The following is a 23,630-nucleotide window of genomic DNA, read 5'->3' as shown; positions in this document are numbered from 1 at the left end:
GAGACTAGATCTGATAGACAGAGTTCCTGATGAGCTATAGATGGAGGTTCATGACATTATACAGGAGATAGGGATCAAGAACATCCCCAAGAAAAAGAAATTCAGAAACAAAAATGACTCTCTGAGGAGGCCTTACAAATAGCTGTGAGAAGAGAAGTGAAAAGCAAAGGAGAAAAAGAACGATATACCCATTTGAATGCAGTGTTCCAAAAAATAGCAAGGAGAGATAAGAAAGCTTTCCTCAGTTATCAGTGCAAAGAATAGAGGAAAACAATAGAATGGGAAAGACTAGAGATTTCTTCAAGAAAATTAGAGATACTAAGGGAACATTTCATGCAAAATGGGCTCTATATAATGAGATATCTAAAGTTAAACCGTAGATAACAATATTTATATCTGAGTATCCTTTGTAACCCAGTATGTAAATCAATCAAAAAGAGGAGGAGAAATAAGAGTTAAAGTCTAAAGAAAGGTCATTCAGTTATAATTAATAATTATGACAGATGATCCTATTTGCTAAAAGTGTACCTAATCCATAATTTTTATGTAACATGTATTGATAAATTAAAGAAATGTACACATTTTAATATATGTAAACTAGTAATATCATGCATAATTCAGATACCCATAAATGAAGTTTCATAAATTATCAGTAACACACTAAAACTCAAAAAAAAAAAAAAACTTTTACCCAACTGCAGTGGTACTGCTGCTATGTCACCTTCAAAGTAAAAATATATAGCCAGAAGGCTAGTTCTCGTCTGCCTTTACCATATTCTTAGACAACTAAACAGCCTTAAATATCCAAAAAAGAACATTCAGAGTAGTCATTCTCCCAGTACAACTCTTATACCTCCTGCCCCAAATCATACAGGCTGCACTTTCACTTCAATAATGTAGCCAGAAAAGTAACTAGAAATGAGCAAGAAAATGTTGCAATTTATTAATGAAATACATAGGGCAATGAAATAGAAAATAATTTGGGGGTCCACTTTAAATAGAGCAGTTATTAAGATTTATCTGGCAGTTAAACTCAGAATGGAAGATGAAAGTGAACCAATCTTAGGAAGAATCTGAAAACATTTACTCAAGGCTAAGATGGCTGGATGGCATCACCGACTTGATGGACCTGAGTTTGAGTGAACTCTGGGAGATGGTGATGGACAGGCCGGCTTGGTGTGCTGCGATTCATAGGGTCTCAAAGAGTCGGACATGACTGAGTGACTGATCTGATCTGATCTGAAGGAAATATTAACAGTAAATTCAAATATAGAGTTTCATGAGCACAGGTGGTAGCATGGCTTGTTGATCAGAAACTAAATTTGTCCATGGTTCTGAATGAAAGGAATCAACCATATCAAGTTGTAGAATGGAAAGTTGTCTGCATATATTTTTGATCTGGATATAGGGCACCACAGCACAGAGCAGGTAGCCTCAGGCTCATTTCTCTGTTTTCCCACCATCATTGTGCACATGGCTAATATTTCTCTCTCTAACCAGGGGGTAGGCTAAACATGGACACATCAGTTCCCCACTAAGAAATGAAGTTTTGTGTAAGAACCATCACTTCATCATCACTAAGCAGGCTAAATATGGATATGTCAATTTCCTGCTAAAAAATGAACCTCTGTGGGTAAGAATCATGTCTTAGTCATCTCTTTATGCTAATTCTTAGTATACTGCACTGCATTCATAAAAACTGAAATGTTGTTGTATTACATTTTATTGCACTCCATAAATTAACTAAAAGTCCAGAATGGTAGAATCTTTCATAAGAGCAAATTTAGCAAGTGCTAAAACTATATATATATATATCACTAATGTGGAAGAAAGTGCTTACATTTTTTGCTTCTGTATTAGGTAGGAAGACTTCTTTTTAAATGGCAAACAACTCCAGTATCCTTGCCTGGAAGATCCCATGGACCAAGGAGCCTGGTAGGCTGTAGTTCATGGGGTTGCAAAGAGTCGGGCCCGACAGAGCGACTAATAGACAGAGATAGATAGTTGAGAATTTTTGCATTGTTGTAGTGAAACATGGCACCTGATATTTAATAAAAATAATTTTAATTTACATCATAATATTTGATTCTGTTAAAGCATTACTGCTGACTTATGGACACAGCAGGAGCAGGAGAGAGTGGGATGAATTGAGAGAGTAGCACTGAAATGTATACATTACCATATGTAAAATAGATAGCTAATGGGAAGCTGCTGTATAACACAGGGAGCTCAACCTGGTGCTCTGTGACAACCTAGAGAGGTGAGATGGGGTGGAACGTGGGAGGGAGGTTCAAGAGGGAGAGAACATGTGTATACCTATAGCTAACTCTTGTTATCAGCTTCCCAGGTGTCACCACTGATAAAGAATTGGCCTACCAATAGAGGAGACATAAGAGATGTGGGTTTGATCCCTGAGTCAGGAAGATCCCCTGGAGGAGGAAATGGTGACCCACTCCAGTATTCTTGCCAGGATAATATAAGATAAGATAAGCCTGTTGGGCTATGATCCATGGGGGTCACAAAGAGTTGGACATTAAAGCGATAGAGCACATGGCTGATTCATATTGCTACATGGCAAAACCCAACGCAATACCATAAAGCAATTATCTCCCAATTAATAATAAGTAAATGTTTAAAAATATTACTCCTTTTAGGACAAAGTAGTATTTTTCTATTCTAAAAAGGAAAGGTCAAACAATTTAAGAAAATTATAAATGTTTCCTAAATTAACATATTATACAAAATTAAATTTATAGTATTAAAATTATATTGAGAAAATAAATTTAAATCGTTAATAAACTAAATGTTTTATAAATAAATTAGCTGATAGACATAATATACTCACTGATATCAAAATGTATTTCTACAATTAAAGTCAATACACTTATTTTAAATTGTTTTTAAACCTTAAATTGGGAACAATTGTCACAAAATTGTGTCCTCATACCATTTCAAATAAATGTATGAATAACTGTTTATGTTCTGACTGCAAATTTCACTGAAAGTTGCCAGATCTATGAGCTGACTTACTCCAATTCTTCAAAGAACTAGATTACTTGCTAAAATGTCTGTCCAGTTCAATTCTAAGTGACTTAGAAAAATGATTTGTTTATTCTTACTCATGGGTAACTCATGCTGGGAAAGATAGAAGGCAGAAGAAGGGGATGACAGAGGACAAGATTGTTGACAGCACCACCCACTCAAGGGATAAGAGTTTGAGCAAACTCCAGGAGATGATGAAACACAGGGGAGCCTGGCGAGCTGCAGTCCATGGGGTCACAAAGAGTCAGACTGACTGAGCGACTGAATAACAAAAGTGGGTAACTATTCCAGACATTCCACTTGTGCAATGGCAGCAATTGAGTATTTTCAGACATAGTGTCTGAAAATCTGTCTCTTCATATTCATGCCCTTGGATAGCTCCTCCCCTTATTAAAGAAAGCTGTTATCAACTGTCTACCAGATAAAGAACTACATGTGACTTCAGAGACTGGGTCACAAAAGACATTTTGACTTCTATCCTGTGTTCTCCTGAATTATTTACTCTGGCAGAAGCAAGCATCTTGAGGACACTCTAGGAGCAGTATGAAAAGGTTCACATAGAAAAGAACTGAAATCTCCTTCCAATAGCTAGCATCAATTCACCAGCCATGTAAGTGAGCCATCTTGGAATCAGATCCTTCAGTCCAATCAAGCCTTCAGATCTCACTTTAAATAATTACAGCCTATGATACTATAAATTTGTTCAAATTTAAACAATAGATTGTCTTCATTTGGCATGAAACTTTTTCCCAGTTAATAAAGAAAATAGAAGAAATCTATCATTTTTTGACAGTTCATAAACCTGAGGAACTTGTTCATGGATCCTTGTCTTATATTATGGAGATATCCTCTCCCTAATCCCCAAATAGGCTAAGTTTCCACCCCATTAAACTATCCACAATCCTTAAAATCTCACAGGTATGTTCTAATTTTTGCCTTTGCATATGACATTCTCTATGCATTTTAGGCCCAGCCCTTATCTGAATGGCTAATAGTAACTCATTAATCATTAAATTTTATAGAACACATAGTTAGTGTTTAATATATAGCAAGAATGGTGAAAAGAGGTCTGAGGCCATAAATTTTGATGAGGCATCTTACATTTGTCCATCATGGAAGTAAATACACAGTACAATCAAAGTTTCTCTCATGAGAAGACAACTTGATATCAAATGGATGCATTTGTACATACTCTGGATTTTTTCAACAAAAATCTTCAAGCCTTACATTTCCAAACAAAGTAAGACATTCATCTTTTAGACTGACCTTGAGGATTCTATGAACCCTAGAAAGAATCTAGCTTGTTTGTGGTTTGCAGCAAGATGTATCAGTGACTGTATCTACAAAGGAGAAGGGGTGGCGGCAGATGAAATGGTTAGACAGCATCACCAACTCAATGGATATGAATTTGAGCAAACTCCAGGAAATAGTGCAGGATAGGGAAGCCTGGAATGCTGTAATCCATGGGGTCACCAAGAGTCGATACAATTTAGTGACTGAACTGCAACATATCCACAAAATTATTGGCAGTTCTATCATGATGTATTATTTTTTATAGCAGTGAAGAATACTGCCTATTTTATAGGTCCCCTTTTGAAAATAACAAGGCCCACTGACATGCTTGGCATGTGAAAAGTTTTTTTGCCAAAGAAAACTTAGCTTGGAAGAAAAGGCCTGGTAACTTGAGCACAGAAGGAGCACCTGTGAGGGTTGGCAACATCTATGGCTTTGCTGCCTTGGTGAAGAAACAAGACCCACACCACACTATGACTCACTGCTTTCTATGTTGGCATATACTGGCAAAAAAAAAAAAAAAAAAAAAAAAAAAATTGCCAGCAAGCCTGAGAGGATTTTTGTCTACTGTCCTAAAAGTTTTCAACTTTATCAGAGCAAGGGTCTTGAATCGCTGCCTTTTAAAGAAATCTGTCAAAAAGATGAAGAGAGAATACAAAGTTCATCTCACCACACAGGAGTTTGCCAACTTTCCAGAGCACGTGTTCCAAAGCCCTTGATTGAACTTTGAATATAAACGTTCAAGAGAAAGCAAGTTTATCCTCAGAACAATTTTATAGAGATTCTTGGTGGTTTGACTTACTTGCAGGTATTTCTGGTTGTAAGAATGAATAAACTCTCTCCTGTTTGGACCTGTGACAGCAATCTTAAAGCACAAATGACATAAACCACACATTATTTTGTCCAGCTTAATTTGAAGAGAAATTTGGAGGTTCACAGTTACATGAACCAAACACCATAAAAAGCACTCTTTCAGGGTTGATAATGCCAAATGTTGCCAAATTCTTTCAGGAAAATATATTTACACCCCTGGACTCACAAGACAACTTTCAATTTGCCTTAAACAGCTTTAAAATTAAGCACAGACTGAATTAATTCTGATATTGACATTAAAGAATCACTGGTCAAATCTGACCCCAACAACTTGGCCACTTGCATTCAAATGAAGGATTTGGGGGAAACTCTTGTTTTCATAGAAAATAGTTAGCCCCTCATGCACAGAACGGAATATGGGGACCCTGCTTCTTTCTGGTATCACTGGTGATATTCACAGCATTTCCAATCGAAAGGAGGACAACCTCAATTGATGTCAAAGATCATGTGTACCTATATTTCATACACACACACAATACACAAATTCTCATTCAAGCAGCTGTCTCACTAAGAAAATTAATTTTGAGACAGCCTCCTCAATAAATGGTGCTTGAAAAACTGGACAGCTACATGTAAAAGAATGAAATTAGAACACTTCCTAACACCACACACAAAGATAAACTCAAAATGGATTAAAAACCTAAATGTATGACCAGAAACTATAAAATTCTTAGAGGAAAACATAGGCAGAACACTCAATGACATAAATCAAAGTAAGATCCTCTATGATCCACATCCTAGAGTAACAGAAATAAAGACAAAAGTAAACAAGTGGGACCTGATTAAACTTAAAAGCTTTTGCACAGCAAAGGAAATCATAAGCAAAGTAAAAGACAACCCTCAGAATGGGAAAATAATAGCAAATGAAACAATTGACAAAGGATTAATTTCCAAAATATAAAAGCAGCTCATACAACTCAATTCCAGGAAAACAAACAACCCAATCAAAAAGTGGGAAAATGACCTAAACGGATTTTTCTCCAAAGAAGACATACAGATGGCTAATAAACACATGAAAAGATGTTCAACATAGCTGATTATTAGAGAAGTGCAAATCAAAACTACAATGAGATATCACTTCACACTGATCAGAATGGCCCTCATCAAAAAGTCTACAAATAATAAGTGCTGGAGAGAGTGTGGAGAAAAGGGAATGCTCTTGCACTGTTGGTGGGAATGTAAACTGATACAGCCACTATGGACAACGGTATGGAGATTCCTTAAAAAACTAAGAATAAAACCACCATATGACCCAGCAATCCCAATTCTAGGCATATACCCTGAGGAAACCAGGGTATAAAAAAGCACATGTATCCCATTGTTCATTCCAGCACTATTTATAATAGCTAGAACATGGAAGCAACCTAGATGCCCATTGACAGATGAATGGATAAAGAAGTTGTGGTACATATTCACAATGGAATATTACTCAGCCATAAAAAGGAACACATTTGAGTCAGTTCTGATGAGGTGGATGAATCTAGAAATTATTATACACAGTGAAGTGAGTCAGAAAGAGAAAGATAAATATCATACTCTAATGCACATACACAGAATCTAGAAAAATGGATCTGAAGAATTTATTTACAGGGCAGCAATGAAGAAACACACATGGAGAACAGACTTACAGACATGGGGAGAGGGGAGGAAAGGGTGAGATGTACGGAAAGAGTAACATGGAAACTTACATTACCATATGTAAAATAGATAGCCAACGGGAATTTGCTGTATGACTCAGGAAACTCAAACAGGGGCTCTGTACCAACCTAGAGGGTAAGGCTGGGGAGGGAGATGGGGGGGGGGGGAGGTTCAAAAGGGAGGGGATATATGTATCAGTTCAGTACAGTTCAGTTCATTCGCTGTCATGTCCGACTCTTTGCCACCCCATGAATCGCAGAACGCCAGGCCTCCCTGTCCATCACCAACTCCCGGAGTTCACTCAAACTCAAGTCCATCGAGTCGGTGATGCCATCCAGCCATCTCATCCTCTGTCATCCCCTTCTCCTCCTACCCCCAATCCCTCCCAGCATCAGAGTCTTTTCTAATGAGTCAACTCTTCGCATGAGGTGGCCAAAGTACTGGAGTTTCAGCTTTAGCATCATTCCTTCCAAAGATATCCCAGGGCTGATCTCCTTCAGAATGAACTGGTTGGATCTCCTTGCAGTCCAAGGGACTCTCAAGAGTCTTCTCAAACACCACAGTTCAAAAGCATCAATTCTTCAGCACTCAGCTGTCTTTACAGTCCAACTCTAACATCCATACATGATCACTGGAAAAACCATAGCCTTGACTAGATGGACCTTTGTTGGCAAAGTAATGTCTCTGCTTTTGAATATGCTATCTAGGTTGGTCACAACTTTTCTTCCAAGGAGTAAGCATCTTTTATTTTCGTGGTTGAAATCACAGTTGAAATCTGCAGTGATTTTGGAGCTCAAAAAAATAAAGTCTGACACTGTTTCCCCATCTATTTCCCATGAAGTGATGGGACCAGATGCCATGATCTTCGTTTTCTGAATGTTGAGCTTTAAGCCAACTTTTGCACTCTCCTCTTTCACTTCCATCAAGAGGCTCTTTAGTTCTTCTTCACTTACTGCCATAAGGCTGGTGTCGTCTGCATATGTGAGGTTATTGATATTTCTCCCGGCAATCTTGATTCCAGCTTGTGCTTCTTCCAGCCCAGCATTTCTCATGATGTACTCTGCATAGAAGTTAAATAAGCAGGGTGACAATATACAGCATTAATGTACTCCTTTTGCTATTTGGAACCAGTCTGTTGTTCCATGTCCAGTTACCTATGGCTGATTCATGTTGAGGTTTGACAGAAAACAACAAAATTCTGTAAAGCAATTATCCTTCAATAAAAAATAAATTAAAACAATTAATAAAAACAAAGGGTTACTGACAAAAAGATTGATGTGTAAATAGAGAATAGGAAGTATTGGAGATTTAAAAAAAGGAAAATTAATTTTGAACAGAGTTAGAGTTTATTTTTGGAGAAGGCAATGGCACCCCACTCCAGTACTCTTGCCTGGAAAATCCCATGGATGGAGGAGCCTGGTGGGCTGCAGTCCATGGGGTTGCTAAGAGTCAGACACGACTGAGCGACTTCACTTTCACTTCTTACTTTCATTCATTGGAGAAGGAAATGGCAGCCCACTCCAGTGTTCTTGCCTGGAGAATCCCAGGGACGGGGGAGCCTGGTGGGCTGCCGTCTATGTGGTCGCACAGAGTCGGACACGACTGAAGCGACTTAGCAGCAGCAGCAGCAGCAGAGTTTATTTTAATTTGTCTGAGTTCTATCTTATAAAATTGGCCCATTCACTTTTGCATAAAAATAATAACATTCTGTGAATAGCCTAACATGGTATATGAATAAGATACATGCTACTGCACTATATAACTTTTATGAATAATATTGTGCTTATGTTATATCTGCATTTTTCCAGTTTAGGGCCTCCACTGGATTCATTAGATTCTCAATGGATTTGGTAACTGTGCTAATTAAGAGCCATGAATTTCACTTCTTAGTTTCCGAGGCCAAGTCAGCAGCATTGCTACTCTCTGTATTCCCACTACACTCTGTTCCTACTTTGTGCTGATCAAGTTTTATTGAAAATTTTGTTTTATTCCATGTCACTGGATTACAGTATTACTCAGGACAGGAAGTATATATTCAGTATCCATATTAATTATCATGCCCTTACAAATGATAGGTGCTGACAAAATATTTTATGAGTGAATAAATGCAAATGAATACACTTTTTATTTACTTAATTTTTTTTTTTCCTTAGGATCCTATGTTTATACAAAAAATGACTCTATGTGGGAAGGTATGTCCTTCTTCATTGTTGGTAAAGGGAATTGATCTCTAACTGGTGAAGGCCAATCATACATGAATGAATTGTATGTGAAAGTTTTTTTTTTTTCCCTAGTACCAAATAAGCTGTCAACTATATATTATAAAAAATATACTTTACAGTATATATGGAATTTAGAAAGATGGTAACAATGACCCTATATGCGAGACAGCAAAAGAGACACAGATATAAAGAACAGAATTTTGGACTCTGTGGGAGAAGGTGAGGGTGGAATGATTTGAGAGAATAGCACTGAAACATGTATATTACCATATGTGAAATAGATCACCAGTACAAGTTTGATGCATGAAGTCATGGAACCAGAGGCTATGATCTTATTTTCTAATTGTTCAGTTTTAAGGAAACTTTTTCACTCTCCTCTTTCACTTTCGTCAAGAGATTCTTTAGTTCTTCTTCACTTTCTGCCATAAGAGTGCTGTCATCTGCATACCTGAAGTTATTGATATTTCTCCAGGCATTCTTGATTCCAGCTTATGCTTCATCCAGCCCAACATTTCTCATGACATACTCAGCATATAAATTAAATAAACAGGGTGACAATATACAGTCTTGACATACTCCTTCCTCTATTTGGAACCAGTCTGCTGTTTCATGTCCAGTTCTAACGGTGCTTCCTGACCTGCACACAGATTTCTCAGGAGGCAGTTCTGGTGGTCTGGTAGTCTCATCTCTTTCAGAATTTTCCAGTCTGATGTGACCCCACAGTCAAAGGCTTTGATGTAGTCAATAAAGCAACAGTAGATTTTTTTCTGGAACTCTCTTGCTTTTTCAATGATCCAATAGATGTTGGCAATTTGATCTCTGGTTCCTCTGCCTTCTCTAAATCCAGCTTGAACATCTGGAAGTTCACCTACTGTTGAAGCCTCACTGGAGAATTTTCAGCATTACCTTGCTAGTGTGTGAGAGGAGTGCAATTGTGCAGTAGTTTGAGCATTCTTTGGCTTTGCCTTTCTTAGGGATTGGAATAAAAATGGACCTTTTCCAGTCCTGTGGCCACTGCTGTGTCTTCCAGATTTGCTAACATACTGAGTGCAACACTTTAACAGCATCGTGTTTTAGGATTTGAAATAGCTCAACTGGAATTCCATCACCTCCACTAGCTTTGTTCGCAGGGATACTTCCTAAGGCTGACTTGACTTCACATTCCAGGATGTCTGGCTCTAGGTGAGTGATCACACCATGGTGGTTATCTGGGTCGTGAAGATCTTTTTTGTACAGTTCTTCTGTTTATTCTTGCCACCTCTTCTTAATATCTTCTGCTTCTGAATACTATTTCTGTCTTTTATTGTGCTCATCTTTGCATGAAATGTTCCCTTGGTATCTCTAATTTTCTTGAAGAGATCTCTAGTCTTTCCCATTGTATTGTTTTCCTCTATTTCTTTGCATTGATCACTGAGGAAGGCTTTCTTATCACTCCTTGCTATTCTTTGAACTCTGCATTCAAATGGTACTCCTTTTCTCCTTTGCCTTTAGCTTCTTTTCTTTTCTCAGCTATTTGTAAGACCTTGTCAGACAACGGTTTTGGCTTTGTGCATTTTTTTTTTTTTTTCTTGGAAATGGTCTTGATCCCTGCCTCCTGTACAATGTCACAAACCTCTGTCTACAGTTCTTCAGGCACTTGGTTTACCAGATCTAATCCATTAATTTATTTCTCACTTCCACTGTATAATCATAAGGGATTTGATTTAGGTCCTACCTGAATGGTCTAGTGGTTTTCCCTACTTTCTTCAATTTAAGTCTGAATTTGGCAATAAGGAGTTCATGATCTGAGCCACAGTCATTTTCCTGTCTTGTTTTTGTTGACTGTATAGAGCTTCTCCATCTTTGGCTACAAAGAATATAATCAATCTGATTTTGGTATTGATGATCTGGTGATGTCCATGTGGAGCAACTTCTCTTGTGTTGTTGGAAGAAGGTGTTTGCTATGACCAGTGCATCCTCTTGACAAAACTGTTATCCTTTGACCTGCTTCAAGGCCAAATTTGCCTGTTACTTCAAGTAGCTCTTGATTTCCTACTTTTGCATTCCTGTCCCCTGTAATGAAGAGGACATGTTTTTTGGGTGTTAGTTCCAAAAGGTCTTTTAGGTCTTCATAGAACCATTCAATTTTGGCTTCTTCAGCATTACTGGTCACAACATAGACTTGGGTTACTCTGATACTGAATGGTTTGCCTAGGAAATGAACAGAGATCATTCTGTCGTTTTTGAGACTGCATTCAAGTACTGCATTTTGGACTCATTTGTTGACTATGATGTTGACTATGAGTTCCATAAAAACATCTATTTCTGCTTTTTGAATATGCCAAATTCTGTGACTATGTGGATCACAACAAATTGTGGCTTAAAGAGATGGGGATACCAGACCACCTGACCTGCCTCTGGAGAAATCTGTATGCAGCTCAAAAAGCAACAGTTAGAACTGGACATGGAACAAGGGACTGGTTCCAAATCAGGAAAGGAGTATGTCAAGGCTGTATATTGTCACCTGTTTAATTAACTTGTACACAGAGTACATCATGAGAAAGACTGGACTGGATGAAGCACAAGCTGGAATCAAGATTGCTTGGAGAAATATCAATAACTTCAGATATACAGATGACAGCACCCTTATGGAAGAAAGCAAAAAAAAAAAAAAAAAAAAAAAAAAAAAAAAAAAAACTAAAGAGCCTCTTGATGAAAGTGAAAGAAGAGAGTGAAAAAGATAGCTTAAAAGTCAACATTCAGAAAACTAATTTCATGGCATCCTTTCCCATCACTTCATGGAACATAGATGGGTAAACAATGAAAACAATGACAGACTTTATTTTGGGGGGCTCCAAAGTCACTGCATCTGGTGACTGCAGCCATGAAATTAAAAGACACTTGCTCCTTAGAAGAAAAGTTATGACCAACTGAGACAGCTTATTAAAAAGCAGAGACATTACTTTGCCAACAAAGGTCCATCTATTTTAAGCTACAGTTTTTCCAGTAGTCACATATGGATGTGATAATTGGACTATACAGAAAGCTGAGCACCAAAGAACTGATGCTTTTGAACTGTGGTGTTGGAGAAGATTCTTGAGAGTCCCTTGGACAACAAGGAGATCCAACCAGTTCATCCTAAAGGAAATCAGTCCTGAATATTCATTGAAAGGCTTGATGCTGAAACTGAAACTCCAATACTTTGGCCGCCTGATGTGAAGAACTGACTCATTTGAAAAGACCCTGATGCTGGGAAAGATTGAAAGCAGGAGCTGAAGGGGACAACAGAATATCAGATGGTTGGATATCATCACTGACTCAATGGATATGAGTTTGAGTAAACTCTTGGGAGTTGGTGATAGACAGGGAGGCCTGGTATGCTGCAGTCCATGGGGTCTCAAAGAGTTGGACAGACTGAACTGAACTGAACTGAGTTTCAGTCCATTTTAGTTCACTGATTCCTAAAATGCCAATGTTCACTCTTGCCATCTCTTGTTTAGTGATAGTGAAGTCGCTCAGTCATATCCGACTCTTTGTGACCCCATGGACAGTAGCCAACCAGGCTCCTCCGTCCATGGGATTTTCCAGGCAAGAATACTGGAGTGGGTTGCCATTTCCTTCTCCAGGTGATCTTCCCAGCCCAGGGATTGAACCCAGGTCTCCTGCATTGTAGGCAGACACTTTACCGTCTGAGCCACCAGGGAAGTCATCTCCTGTTTGACCACTTCCAATTTCCCTTAATTCATGGATCTATCATTCCAGGTTCCTATTGCTCTTTATAGGATCGGACTTTACTTCCATCACACATCACATTCACAACTGGGTGCTGTTTTTGCTTTGGGTCCATCTCTTCATTCTTTTTGGAGTTATCTTGCCATTCTTCTCCAGTAGCATATTGGGTACCTACCAACCTGGGAGTTCATCTTTCAGTGTTATACCTTTTTTGCCTTTTTGCTTTTCTAACCTAGCGCAAAGTAAGTCAGAGATTTTCATGTTGCTTCTGCTAAGTCACGTCAGTAGTGTCCGACTCTGTGTGACCCTATAGATGGCAGCCCACTGGGCTCCCATCCCTGGGATTCTCCAGGCAACAATACTGGAGTGGGTTGCCATTTCCTTCTCCAGTGCATGAAAGTGAAAAGTCAAAGTGAAGTCGCTCAGTTGTGTCTGACTCTTCGCGACCCCACGGACTGTAGTTACTAGGCTCCTCTGTCCATGGGATTTCCCAGGCAAGAGTACTGGAGTGGGTTGCCGTTGCCTTCTCCAAGATTTTTCATACTGAATCAGAAAACCTTCAGTGTGCAGGAACATGACTTATGAATTCTCTTTTGCTGAGCAAAGGAATGAGGCATTTGACTTTCTGCATATTACCATCTATAGCTATTTCATAGTCTTCTCCATCTGTTTGTGTTTTTCATTTTTATTTTGGCTTTTTTGAACCTTTCCTGAACTTTCAGTCTTAGGAAATAGATTCTTTAGAGCAGTTTATTATTTAACTTGCCTGGCTCAGTTGTACAAACTAAGGTGCATGATTTCAAACAATTAATTTTTGAAGTGAATTTTATTTTTCAAAATTGCTTCCAAACACATTTAATTAATATCTATGAAGATTATGGCATCTGGTCCCATCACTTCATGGGAAATAGATGGGGAAACAGTGGAAACAGTGGCAGACTTTAATTTTTTGGGCTCCAAAATCACTGCAGATGGTGATTGAAGCCATGAAATTAAAAGACGCTTACTCCTTGGAAGAAAAGTTATGACCAACCTAGATAGCATATTCAAAAGCAGAGACATTACTTTGCCAACAAAGGCCCGTCTAGTCAAGGCTATGGTTTTTCCAGTGGTCATGTATGGATGTGAGAGTTGGACCGTGAAGAAAGCTGAGCGCTGAATAATTGATGCTTTTGAACTGTGGTGTTTGAGAAGACTCTTGAGAGTTCCAACCAGTCCATTCTGAAGGAGATCAGCCCTGGGATTTCTTTGGAAGGAATGATGCTGAAGCTGAAACTCCAGTACTTTGGCCACCTCATGCGAAGAGTTGACTCATTGGAAAAGACTCTGATGCTGGGAGGGATTGGGGGCAGGAGGAGAAGGGCAGGACAGAGGATGAGATGGCTGGATGACATCACTGACTCGATGGACGTGAGTTTGAGTGAACTCTGGGAATTGGTGATGGACAGGGAGGCCTGGCATGCTGCAATTCATGGGGTCACAAAGAGTGGGACACGACTAAGCAACTGAACTGAACTGAACAAATATCATGGTTCCCTATTTATTTATATATAACTGTTTTGATGATAGATTTCTACTGTAAAATTAGTTTTCCAGTCTCTGCTAACCAGCTGGTTTTCATCATAAACACACAATATTTCATTGTTAATATGCTGTGGGATTTTAACCAATGTTTGAATTTCCATCTATACCATCTATACAATACAAATACCATCTTTGAATGCATCATCTTCCTTTTTTGTACATCAAATAAAAACTTCTCACTAAGATCCATATTTTTAAAAGTTCTCTCTCTATATTAGGTCAGAATTCTAATGTAAGTTTGAGCAGTTATGATTTTCAACTTTAGAAGAGGGCAGAAATCACTAATTACCCCTAGAGATCAAAGGAATGGTATTTCATTTGCAAATACATTCAATTTATGAAGGCTATAGTGCTCAAGTAATAATATTAACACATATGGTGTTTCTCATCTTCAAAGCCTATTTCTGAATATTAAGTAATTAGCAGGATTACACATTCAATAGGTGACATGTGAATCACAGACTTTTCTGAAAAACTATGGTTTGTGGCAAACTGTGTACATATTCATTGCACATAATAAATACCACAAATTTGTATCTCTATTAGTCATTATAAATGTCTGCTCAAGTTTACTATTATAAGAATAGTTCCTGAAGATAAAGATGAAGTTTACATTATTTTTGTCCTTAATGAGTTGCAGGCCTTTTGAACAAGGTGTTTACACTTAGCTTCAATCAACACAACTAAATCTTTACCCTGTATTGACATTTTTTTCTTCTCTACTGTGATTCTGTTGACCCATGCTAGAACTCTCTGCTGTTTAAGCACTTGCCTTTGATTCTTTGGAGATAAAAATGTAATATATATTTTTTTTAAATAATGACAAAATGGAGGAAATGAAATATACCTGAATATTCAGTTACATAGATTATGTCTTGATTTCAACATTCAGAAACACCAAATGCTATTTTTTGACAACTTTTTGTGAAAAAAGGGTGGCTTCTATTCTCAAATATATATTAAATGTTTATACTGAGAGAGTCAGTTACTAGGCAGGTTGATAAGAAGTCTGGGGTCCCCGAGGAGGAGAAAGGGGTATGAGGCTCTCAAGGAGGGGATAGGGGTCTGGAATTCTCAAAGAAGAAGAAAGGACAAACACCTTTTTTTTTCTCTACATTCCCTAGTCTTAGTCACATAAAACATTTTTTCTTTAAGCCTGGAACTAATGATTACACAACAAATAACTCAGTTTAACTCTGTACTGAAGATTATATAACAACAATGTATCCTGCTTGAGGACAGTTTCTCCTTCTTGAAAACCTTCTAGCTCATCCTTTTATCTTAAAATGTAGATTATGGGAGTGGGTCTAGTAAGATCTTTACAACTTTGAGGCATTCTTTTGATTTATTTGTAATAACTAATTAAAAACGTATATAACTCCCTTGCTAATACCAGCGAGAGGGGCACTCTCCATCCCCCTTCTGATGTCTGTGTCAGAAGCTTTCTCTGTCCCTTTTCATACTTTAATAAAACTCTGTGACACAAAAGCTCTTGAGTGATCAAGCCTGGTCCCTGGTCCCGAAGCTAAATCTTCTTCGGAGATCATGAATCTGACATCATTCACTGTAAGCTATCAATACCAAATAATGTTAATTTTTTAATCAATAAGGATGTTTTGGGAAAATATACAATATAGTTTGGCCAAAATCTTTTTTGTAAAATAAAATTCATATTACACATGCTATCTGTACAACCTAATTACTTAGCCCTTTGGAAAGCATAAAAAAAAGAAGAAAAAAAAGGAAGCTTAACATACAGAGAAATATGGCTTCTAGTACCAGGTCTGAAAATAACTAGCTCTGTTACTGTATTATTATTATTTTTTAATCTCTCTGGCTTCCAGTTGCATCATTGTTAAAATTCTGGAGTTAATCCCATGATTCTATGATTTGAATGTGTATTTTTCTTCATTTCCTATTTATTATTCTTACTACATCAGTAAGTCAGTAAGCTCTCTGAAAGATATGAGTATATATTATGTGGGATTTGAGTTCCAAAAGGATAAATTAATGGGTCAATAACACTTCTTGATGTTTTGATTTTAGCTATAAACTATTCCTCTTAAGGAGTTAGTCTATTTTTCTCTTGTGAGGATCTTGCTTGATTCAAAGGGGAGACTGAGTGAAGAGACCTTAATTTTGCACATGCCTGAAAAAGAATGAGAAACTTACTATTCATTTATTGATTTTTTTTTTTCTTGGCAATTTAAAGGAGGGTTATTTTGCTAATGACCACAAAGAAGATCAAAGGGAAATTCTTGGCTTGGCCTGGATAAGCATATGAGAACAGTTTTTCTTCAAAACTTCTCAGTGTTAGTTATTTCCCAGATACTGTGCTGGAAATTGAAATTAGAATAATCTATCTAGTAAGTGAAGTCCCTGCTGGAATTATAACTTTATATGTTCATCAAAGTGATAAGAATATCATTAGATTCTCATTGTTACTATTTTAAGAAGTATTATCTTCACAGATCTATGTCCTTTGATTACATTTAAAATGTAGAACAGTAGCCACTAATGAATTTTATTGAATCAGTTCCTTTTCAGAACACATAACAGTGTTTTAAGTAAAAATAGGGTGCAAAAGTTAACTTTTGTTTTGAAGTCTTTTTGAACCCTATTTTCTCTACTTGCTCACTAATATGTCAAATAATTTACCGTCTATTTACTTAGCTTCTGAACCATTTTTCTGATCCCACACAGGTAACTCGCACAAGTTCCTTTATGTCCACCAACTACTGTTCCTTAGTTAAAATTCTTTGTCAAGACTCTCTAGTTAGAGCCAGCCCTCTCTGCTTTGTGCTAGCGTAGCCCTTGATACATTTTTTATACCTCAGCAGTATTCATTCTTCTTTAAAGAACTTCCCACACACACCTCTTCTCCTGAAACTTCCTGAAAGGGGCAGCAGTACCTTATTAGTTTTCTAAGTATCTTGTAATATTACTGGTACATAAAATTATTTGGGGGATGAAGGATGAATAGATGGATAATATAATGAACTGCAAAACTTGCTTACCATAGTCTAAATTTTAGTATAAAAAGGAAATCCTTGTTACGTTCATGGCTATGAAATTTAGATCATGCATTACTAGGATACATTTAAATTAAACTACATACTTTTAAAAACATTTTAAACAAATGTTTTCTACACCTTAGATTGGCACAGGTAATATTCTGTACTAGTCCGTGTAACTGGATTCTACAGAAACATTCAAATGCCCATAATTTCCTTAGGCAACAGTTTCAAATAAGCCCATTTGATGCTAATAGTAAAGAATCAGCCTGCCAGTGAAGCAGATGCCAGAAACATGAGTCTGAACCCTGGGTCTGGAAGTTCCTCTGGAGTAGGAAATGGCTACTCACATCAGTATTCTTGCCTGGAAAATTCCAAGGACAGAGGAGCCTGGCAGGCTACAGACCATGGAGTCGCAGAGTTGGATATGACTGAGCATGCACACAAATACGCTATCACAATTCCCTTAGCTTAGGATCTGGCCAAAAATAAAGATTTTTCCATTCTTCACTCTCTACCACTATGTATACTTGAAAGCCTACTGGACCTAAGAAATAGGCGTTATCTTCCTCAGCTCTGCACAACTCAAGAGGAGACACCCACAAAACCTGCCCCAACATCCACTGTTAATGTTTGATCTGCTGCAACAATGCCAGGTAGCTTAAACAACAGAAATGCATTTTCTTACAGTTTTGGAGACTGGAAGTTCAAGATCAAGGTGCCAGAAGGGTCAGTGTCTAGAGGGCTCTCTCCTTGGGTCACAGAGAGAGGCCTTCTTACTGTGTCCTCACACGCCAGAAAGAAAAAGAGTTCTACTACCTCTTCCTTCTTTTATAAGGGCACCAGGCCTATGGAATTAAGGCCTCTTAACAACCTCATTTAACCTCAATTATCTGAACTGATCTCCTAAAGTTCCTATCTCCAAATATAATAACATTGGGGATCTTTGGGTTGGGAACTGGGGCTTCAACATAAATATTACGGGACTTAATTCAGCCTGTAACATACACACTCTGATGTTCTCATGCATTTCTTTTTCTGTTATTTCTTGACTTAATTGAATACACCTGGACATAATATAACTAACAAGACATACCTTTAAGTTCAGAGAATACATTTGCCTTTGGGGTTCAGATCTGGGTATTCTCTTTACATGCAAATTTCACCATCCCAATACAAGATGAATTTTTGCTCATTATGAGTGAATTATGACTCGTTCTGGCAATTTGGAATGAAATGAAGGAACCATCACAAATGGAGCTCACAAACTTTTTGCATTTGAAAGTGCCAAAAGTAGAGGAACTTGCAAAGAGTACCACAAGAAAGACTTCCTTTATAAACTCTAACATTAGAACCCAAAGCATACTTTGGTTAGATTCTATGATGTCTGGCATGCTATCTGATTATCAGCAAGTTGAAGGGTTTCAGTCTGCTGATTCTGTCAAAAATTTCTGGAAATTCAAGTGGTCTCTGAAGAAGCACAGCAGTAAAGTATATAGTAGGGAGTTAAAGAAAAATGTAAATAGTTTTGTTGATGTCTAGATTGTTCCATGTGTTCCTTTTAAATAACAAATACTAGGCTCCATGTTATCATTCCAGTAGTATCTTGATGAGCTAGGCATTTGCTATAGCTGTCCTTTTAAGTTTTGTGTTATTAGGTAGGCAAATATTTCATTTATGCAAGGTAAGCTTTACACTGCAGAGGCATTGCTCTGAAAAAAAAATCAATATGTATTTTAAATTACACATATAATTGTTTTGTGTTTTGGTGCCTAATTCCTCTCCTTGAAATGCATGAAAAACATTAAAATGCTCAAATTGTTTCCTTTAATTCCTTTTATGCACTTTTGTGGGAGGAATTAACCTCCACACTCTAAAATGATTGTATGTATAATATTAAAAATGGAACATCTCATTTCCTTTTTATTTCTGTTGTGGGGATTGTAAACACCAGAGGTATCTAATGAAGACCTTACTTTTACAACATCACAGAATGAAAAAGGCACATTGGAAATACAACTAGAAGCTTGTCTTTCAGATTGGTCCCTAGACCTAGTGAACACATTGATTTCCCCCCCCCCATTTTTATTGTTGTCTTTATCTTACTTCAAACTTCTAGTGAATTTAATGTGATAAGGTGTCAATAAAGCAGCTGCATAGAGGCCATCATCTAGCTGCAACTTGAGCCTTCTTTATTAGAGTCTTTGATCATCTAGTTCTAAGCCCGGAGGTAAGGATTATGTGCATCAAAAGTCAGTAAATTCTGTCTATAATACAAGTCCACAAAAAATAGTCTAATGACCACTAACACTACAGACCCTCCATCTGTTTGTTTTTTTTTTTTTTTTACACCCCTTCTCCTGTAGGCCATTAATTCTTTGGGGGTTAGGAGGGTAAAAATTTCTTTGCCTCACCAGGCCTAGCTGCTGCTTATCAGATCCAGACACTCTTTCAAATAAAATCTGATTTACTCATTTCACTTATAAATAATAATTACTTAAAGTTTAAAATATTTCCTTTTGTAGTATTGTTGACTTTATCCAATATACAATTATAAGCACATGGACAATCTTGCCAACAATTTTTTTACAATAATACACAATTTTTAATACATAGCTTGAGTAAATAATAATATATACAATATTAATAGCAAAGTTAAGTAGACTGATTTCCTCCCTTTTAAATTTCCAGCTCCATAAAGCACAGGGAACTCTAATCAATGCTCTGTGGTGACAAAGACGGGGTAGATGTATATGGGGATAGTGTGTGTTAGTCACTCAGTCATTTCCGACTCTTTGCAACCCCATGGACTGTAGCCCACCAGGTTTCTCTTTCCATGGGATTCTCCAGGCAAGAATACTGGAGTCAGTTGTCATGCCCTCCCCCAGGGGGTCTCCCCGACTCACAGATTGAACCCAAGTCTCTTATGTGTCCTGCATTGGCAGGTGGGTTCCCTACAACTGGCGGCACCTGGGGAGCCTATACCTATCAGTGTGTGTGTGTGTGTGTGTGTGTGTGTGTGCGTGTGTATGTGCATGTATATATATACATATACCTGATTCACTTTGCTGTACAGAAAGTAACACAACATTGCAAAGCAACTAAACTCCAATAAAAATAATAAATAAGTAAATAAATAAAATTCTAGCTTTAGTTTATTGAAGATTGAACTATCCATGAATATTCATTCAACAAATGTGTTTCAATAATTATAAATTCAAGTACTTCTAACACATTTGTATGCATGCATGTTAAATCTTAAATCATTTTTTCTAATCGATATTTTACAGACATAAATCAAATAGCAAAAATCACATCTGGAGAACAAAACATTCCTGCTTGACTTGCAACTTTTGTTTCACACAACACTGGTGTCCCTTCCATTGACAGGGCCTGAAGCATTTTAGGTTTAAACATGATTTACACAGAAACTCAGACTTTAAAGATTCCATCTTGCAGTCCTGACAAAGTAATTGGCTGGAAAAATTATAATAAAATTTTCATAAAGTTCACATTCATGAAGTGACAAAAATTGCTTTTAGGAAATTACGATATTAATAATTTACACTCATGTCAATAGCATTTCCAAACTAACTCAAGCTCTCTACCTTGAAAATAATGAATCTACTTTGATTTTTCTCCCACACACAGACAGTTAAACACAATGAGAGACATTGAGATCTAGATACAGATTATTCATTTAAGAAGATAGCTTCTTGTTTAATTAGAGATTTATCATTTTAACTAGCTGTACTATTGCTCTGAATTAGTTTTCGAGGGTTTGCAGAATTAAAGATGGTAAAAATTGATGAACCTTAGCTGTATTTCCCCCCAAAGGGTACAAACTTTTATTACATTTCAGATGCAAACACAATTAGCCTCTAACCTAACCATGTTAATCTCCTTGAGTTAAGCTTATGTGTTTCTACTTGTCTAGAAACTTTTAATGAAAGATCTATGTCTTTCACAGCCAATTTTAATAACCTCTTTATTTGCATCTCTGCCCTTGTTTAGAGGAGGAGTTAATACAATAAGCTCCCAGATTATAGAGCACTCTTTAAAAATTGAGGATAAATAAAATTCTGCAATGTTCAGTTGGAGCAGCACTCAGCAGGAAACGGACATCAACAATAAACATTTTTCAAGTTCCAAAAGTTTCCTTGTAATTAACTAAGAGGACTACATTAGTGTCATCTATTGTGTTCCATTCTGTAAATTCAACTTCTGGCATTAAGCAAGGCCATTTTGATAAGACTGAATTTGAAAAATTCATGTATTTTATGGATAAATATTCCTTTAAAGGTGATTTTTTTTTTCTCAATAAAACTGTTGCAACTTATCCTAACATTTTCTGCAGCACAATCTCAAATGCTCACCTACTCCCAAACTATATTTTCTGCTGTGCAAAGGTTGTGGTTGGGTAAATATTTCCTGTCTCAAAATGGGAAATAAATGGTCACTTGTGGATTTCCTCACTCTGGGTTAGAATATATGTCATAGTTACTCCTTGGTTTATGATGGTTGGTGGTTTAGTCATTAAGTCGTGTCTGACTCATTGTGACCCCATGGACTATAGTCTGCCAGGCTCCTTTGTCCATGGGATTCTCCAGGCAAGAATAGTGGAGTGGATTGCTATTTCCTTCTCCTTACCTCCAATGAAATGTTTGATAACTATTGTGGGCATTCTAGTTTTATCTTGTAGGAAGGATTTAGGTTAGATTATAAAAAAATAAAGAAAGAGAGTAAAAAGAAAATCAACATCCTCCATTTCCATGCTAAAGACTTAAAAGTTGTTTTCTGTGGTCTAGAATTAGCTAAAATATAAGAACACAGTAACCTGATTAACCTCTCACTGTACTGATAGTCTAGCACAATGTAATTGGTTTTGTTACCAATGGTGTGCAATTACTTCTTCAAAATATAATGGAGAAATTGTGCACTGAAAAGTGGGTTTATTTTGGATATTTAATGGGAATTTTCCCCAGAAATACCACACATAGAATTTTGAAATTTAAAATCAATACAATAATATCTTCTGACAAATAGCATCACTTTTTTTTTTCAGTCACTGAACAAGGAAATGCCCATACCTAGAGGCTATGCCTAATTCAACATTCTACACGTAGCATAGTGTCTATCTTATGAAGATGAAGACAATCCATAAAGATTTATTCAATGAAGACTGAATACATGAAAAAACATAAATTTCAAAAAAGATTTCAGAAATTACAGCCTCATTCAAGTAATTTATCTACAATTATGTCTATTATTGGTATACATTTTCTTGCCTCATGGAGATTCTTAATGTTTTACAGTCAAAAAAATCATATTCTACAAGGAAGAGCCATATGACTCTGACACCAAATTATGAGCAATGCAGACCCTATTGTGCTCCTTTCTCAGATTATTTCAGGATTCTTACAATGGACTCATTGCCTGAAGTTTCCTCCTAGTTCAATCCTCAACCTTAGGCTATTTCCCCCATTGCCACTTGAGATAATTTTCTGCAACATGGTTTCATTCTTACCTTTCCCTAATAACAGTTTTGAAATAGCTAGGATACCACTGCTTCAGAAATAAAGTCCAAGCTATACAGTACACTCATGGCAAATAGATAGGGAAACAGTGACAGACTTTAGTTTTTCGGGCTCCAAAATCACTGCAGATGGTGAATGCAGCCATGAAATTAAAAGACAGTTACTCCTTAGAAGAAAAGTTATGATCAACCTAGACAGCATATTAAAAAGCAGAGACATTACTTTGCCAACAAAGGTCTGTCTAGTTAAGGCTATGGTTTTTCCAGTGGTCATGTATGGATGTGAGAGTTGGACTATAAAGAAACCTGAGCGCCAAAGAATTGATGCTTTTGAACTGTAGTGTTAGAGAAGACTTTTGAGAGTCCCTTGGATTGCAAAGAGATCTAACCAGTCCATCCTAAAGGAAATCAATCCTGAATATTCATTGGAAGGACTGATGTTGAAGCTGAAACTCCAATACTTTGGCCACCTGATGCGAAGAGCTGACTCATTTGAAAAGACCTTGATGCTGGGAAACATTGAAGGCAGGAGGAGAAGGGGACGATAGAGGATGAGATGGTTGGATGGCATCACCAACTCAATGAACATGAGTTTGAGTGGACTCTGGGAGTTGGTGATAGACAGGGAGGCCTGGCATGCTGCAGTCCATAGGGTCTCGAAGAGTCAGAAAGACTGAGCGACTGAACTGAACTGAACTGAACACAGTACATTATTCA

At 37.2% G+C, this 23,630-nt stretch overlaps 1 protein-coding gene and 1 long non-coding RNA gene across 4 annotated transcripts in view; both read right to left on the bottom strand.

The window, feature by feature from the left end:
- LOC129655271 (uncharacterized) overlaps positions 1-18,313 on the bottom strand; it is a 42,390-nt gene extending 24,077 nt beyond the window's left edge. The window contains exon 1 of the long non-coding RNA XR_008715859.1: positions 18,066-18,313. This is a non-coding gene — a long non-coding RNA (uncharacterized LOC129655271). The remainder of the gene's footprint in view (positions 1-18,065) is intronic.
- NEGR1 (neuronal growth regulator 1) overlaps positions 1-23,630 on the bottom strand; it is a 1,047,432-nt gene that overhangs the window by 763,839 nt on the left and 259,963 nt on the right. The window lies entirely within an intron of this gene.

Source organism: Bubalus kerabau, chromosome 6, assembly GCF_029407905.1.
Source record: "Bubalus kerabau isolate K-KA32 ecotype Philippines breed swamp buffalo chromosome 6, PCC_UOA_SB_1v2, whole genome shotgun sequence".
NCBI lineage: Eukaryota > Metazoa > Chordata > Mammalia > Artiodactyla > Bovidae > Bubalus > Bubalus kerabau.
This window is presented reverse-complemented; position numbering and strand designations above follow the sequence as displayed.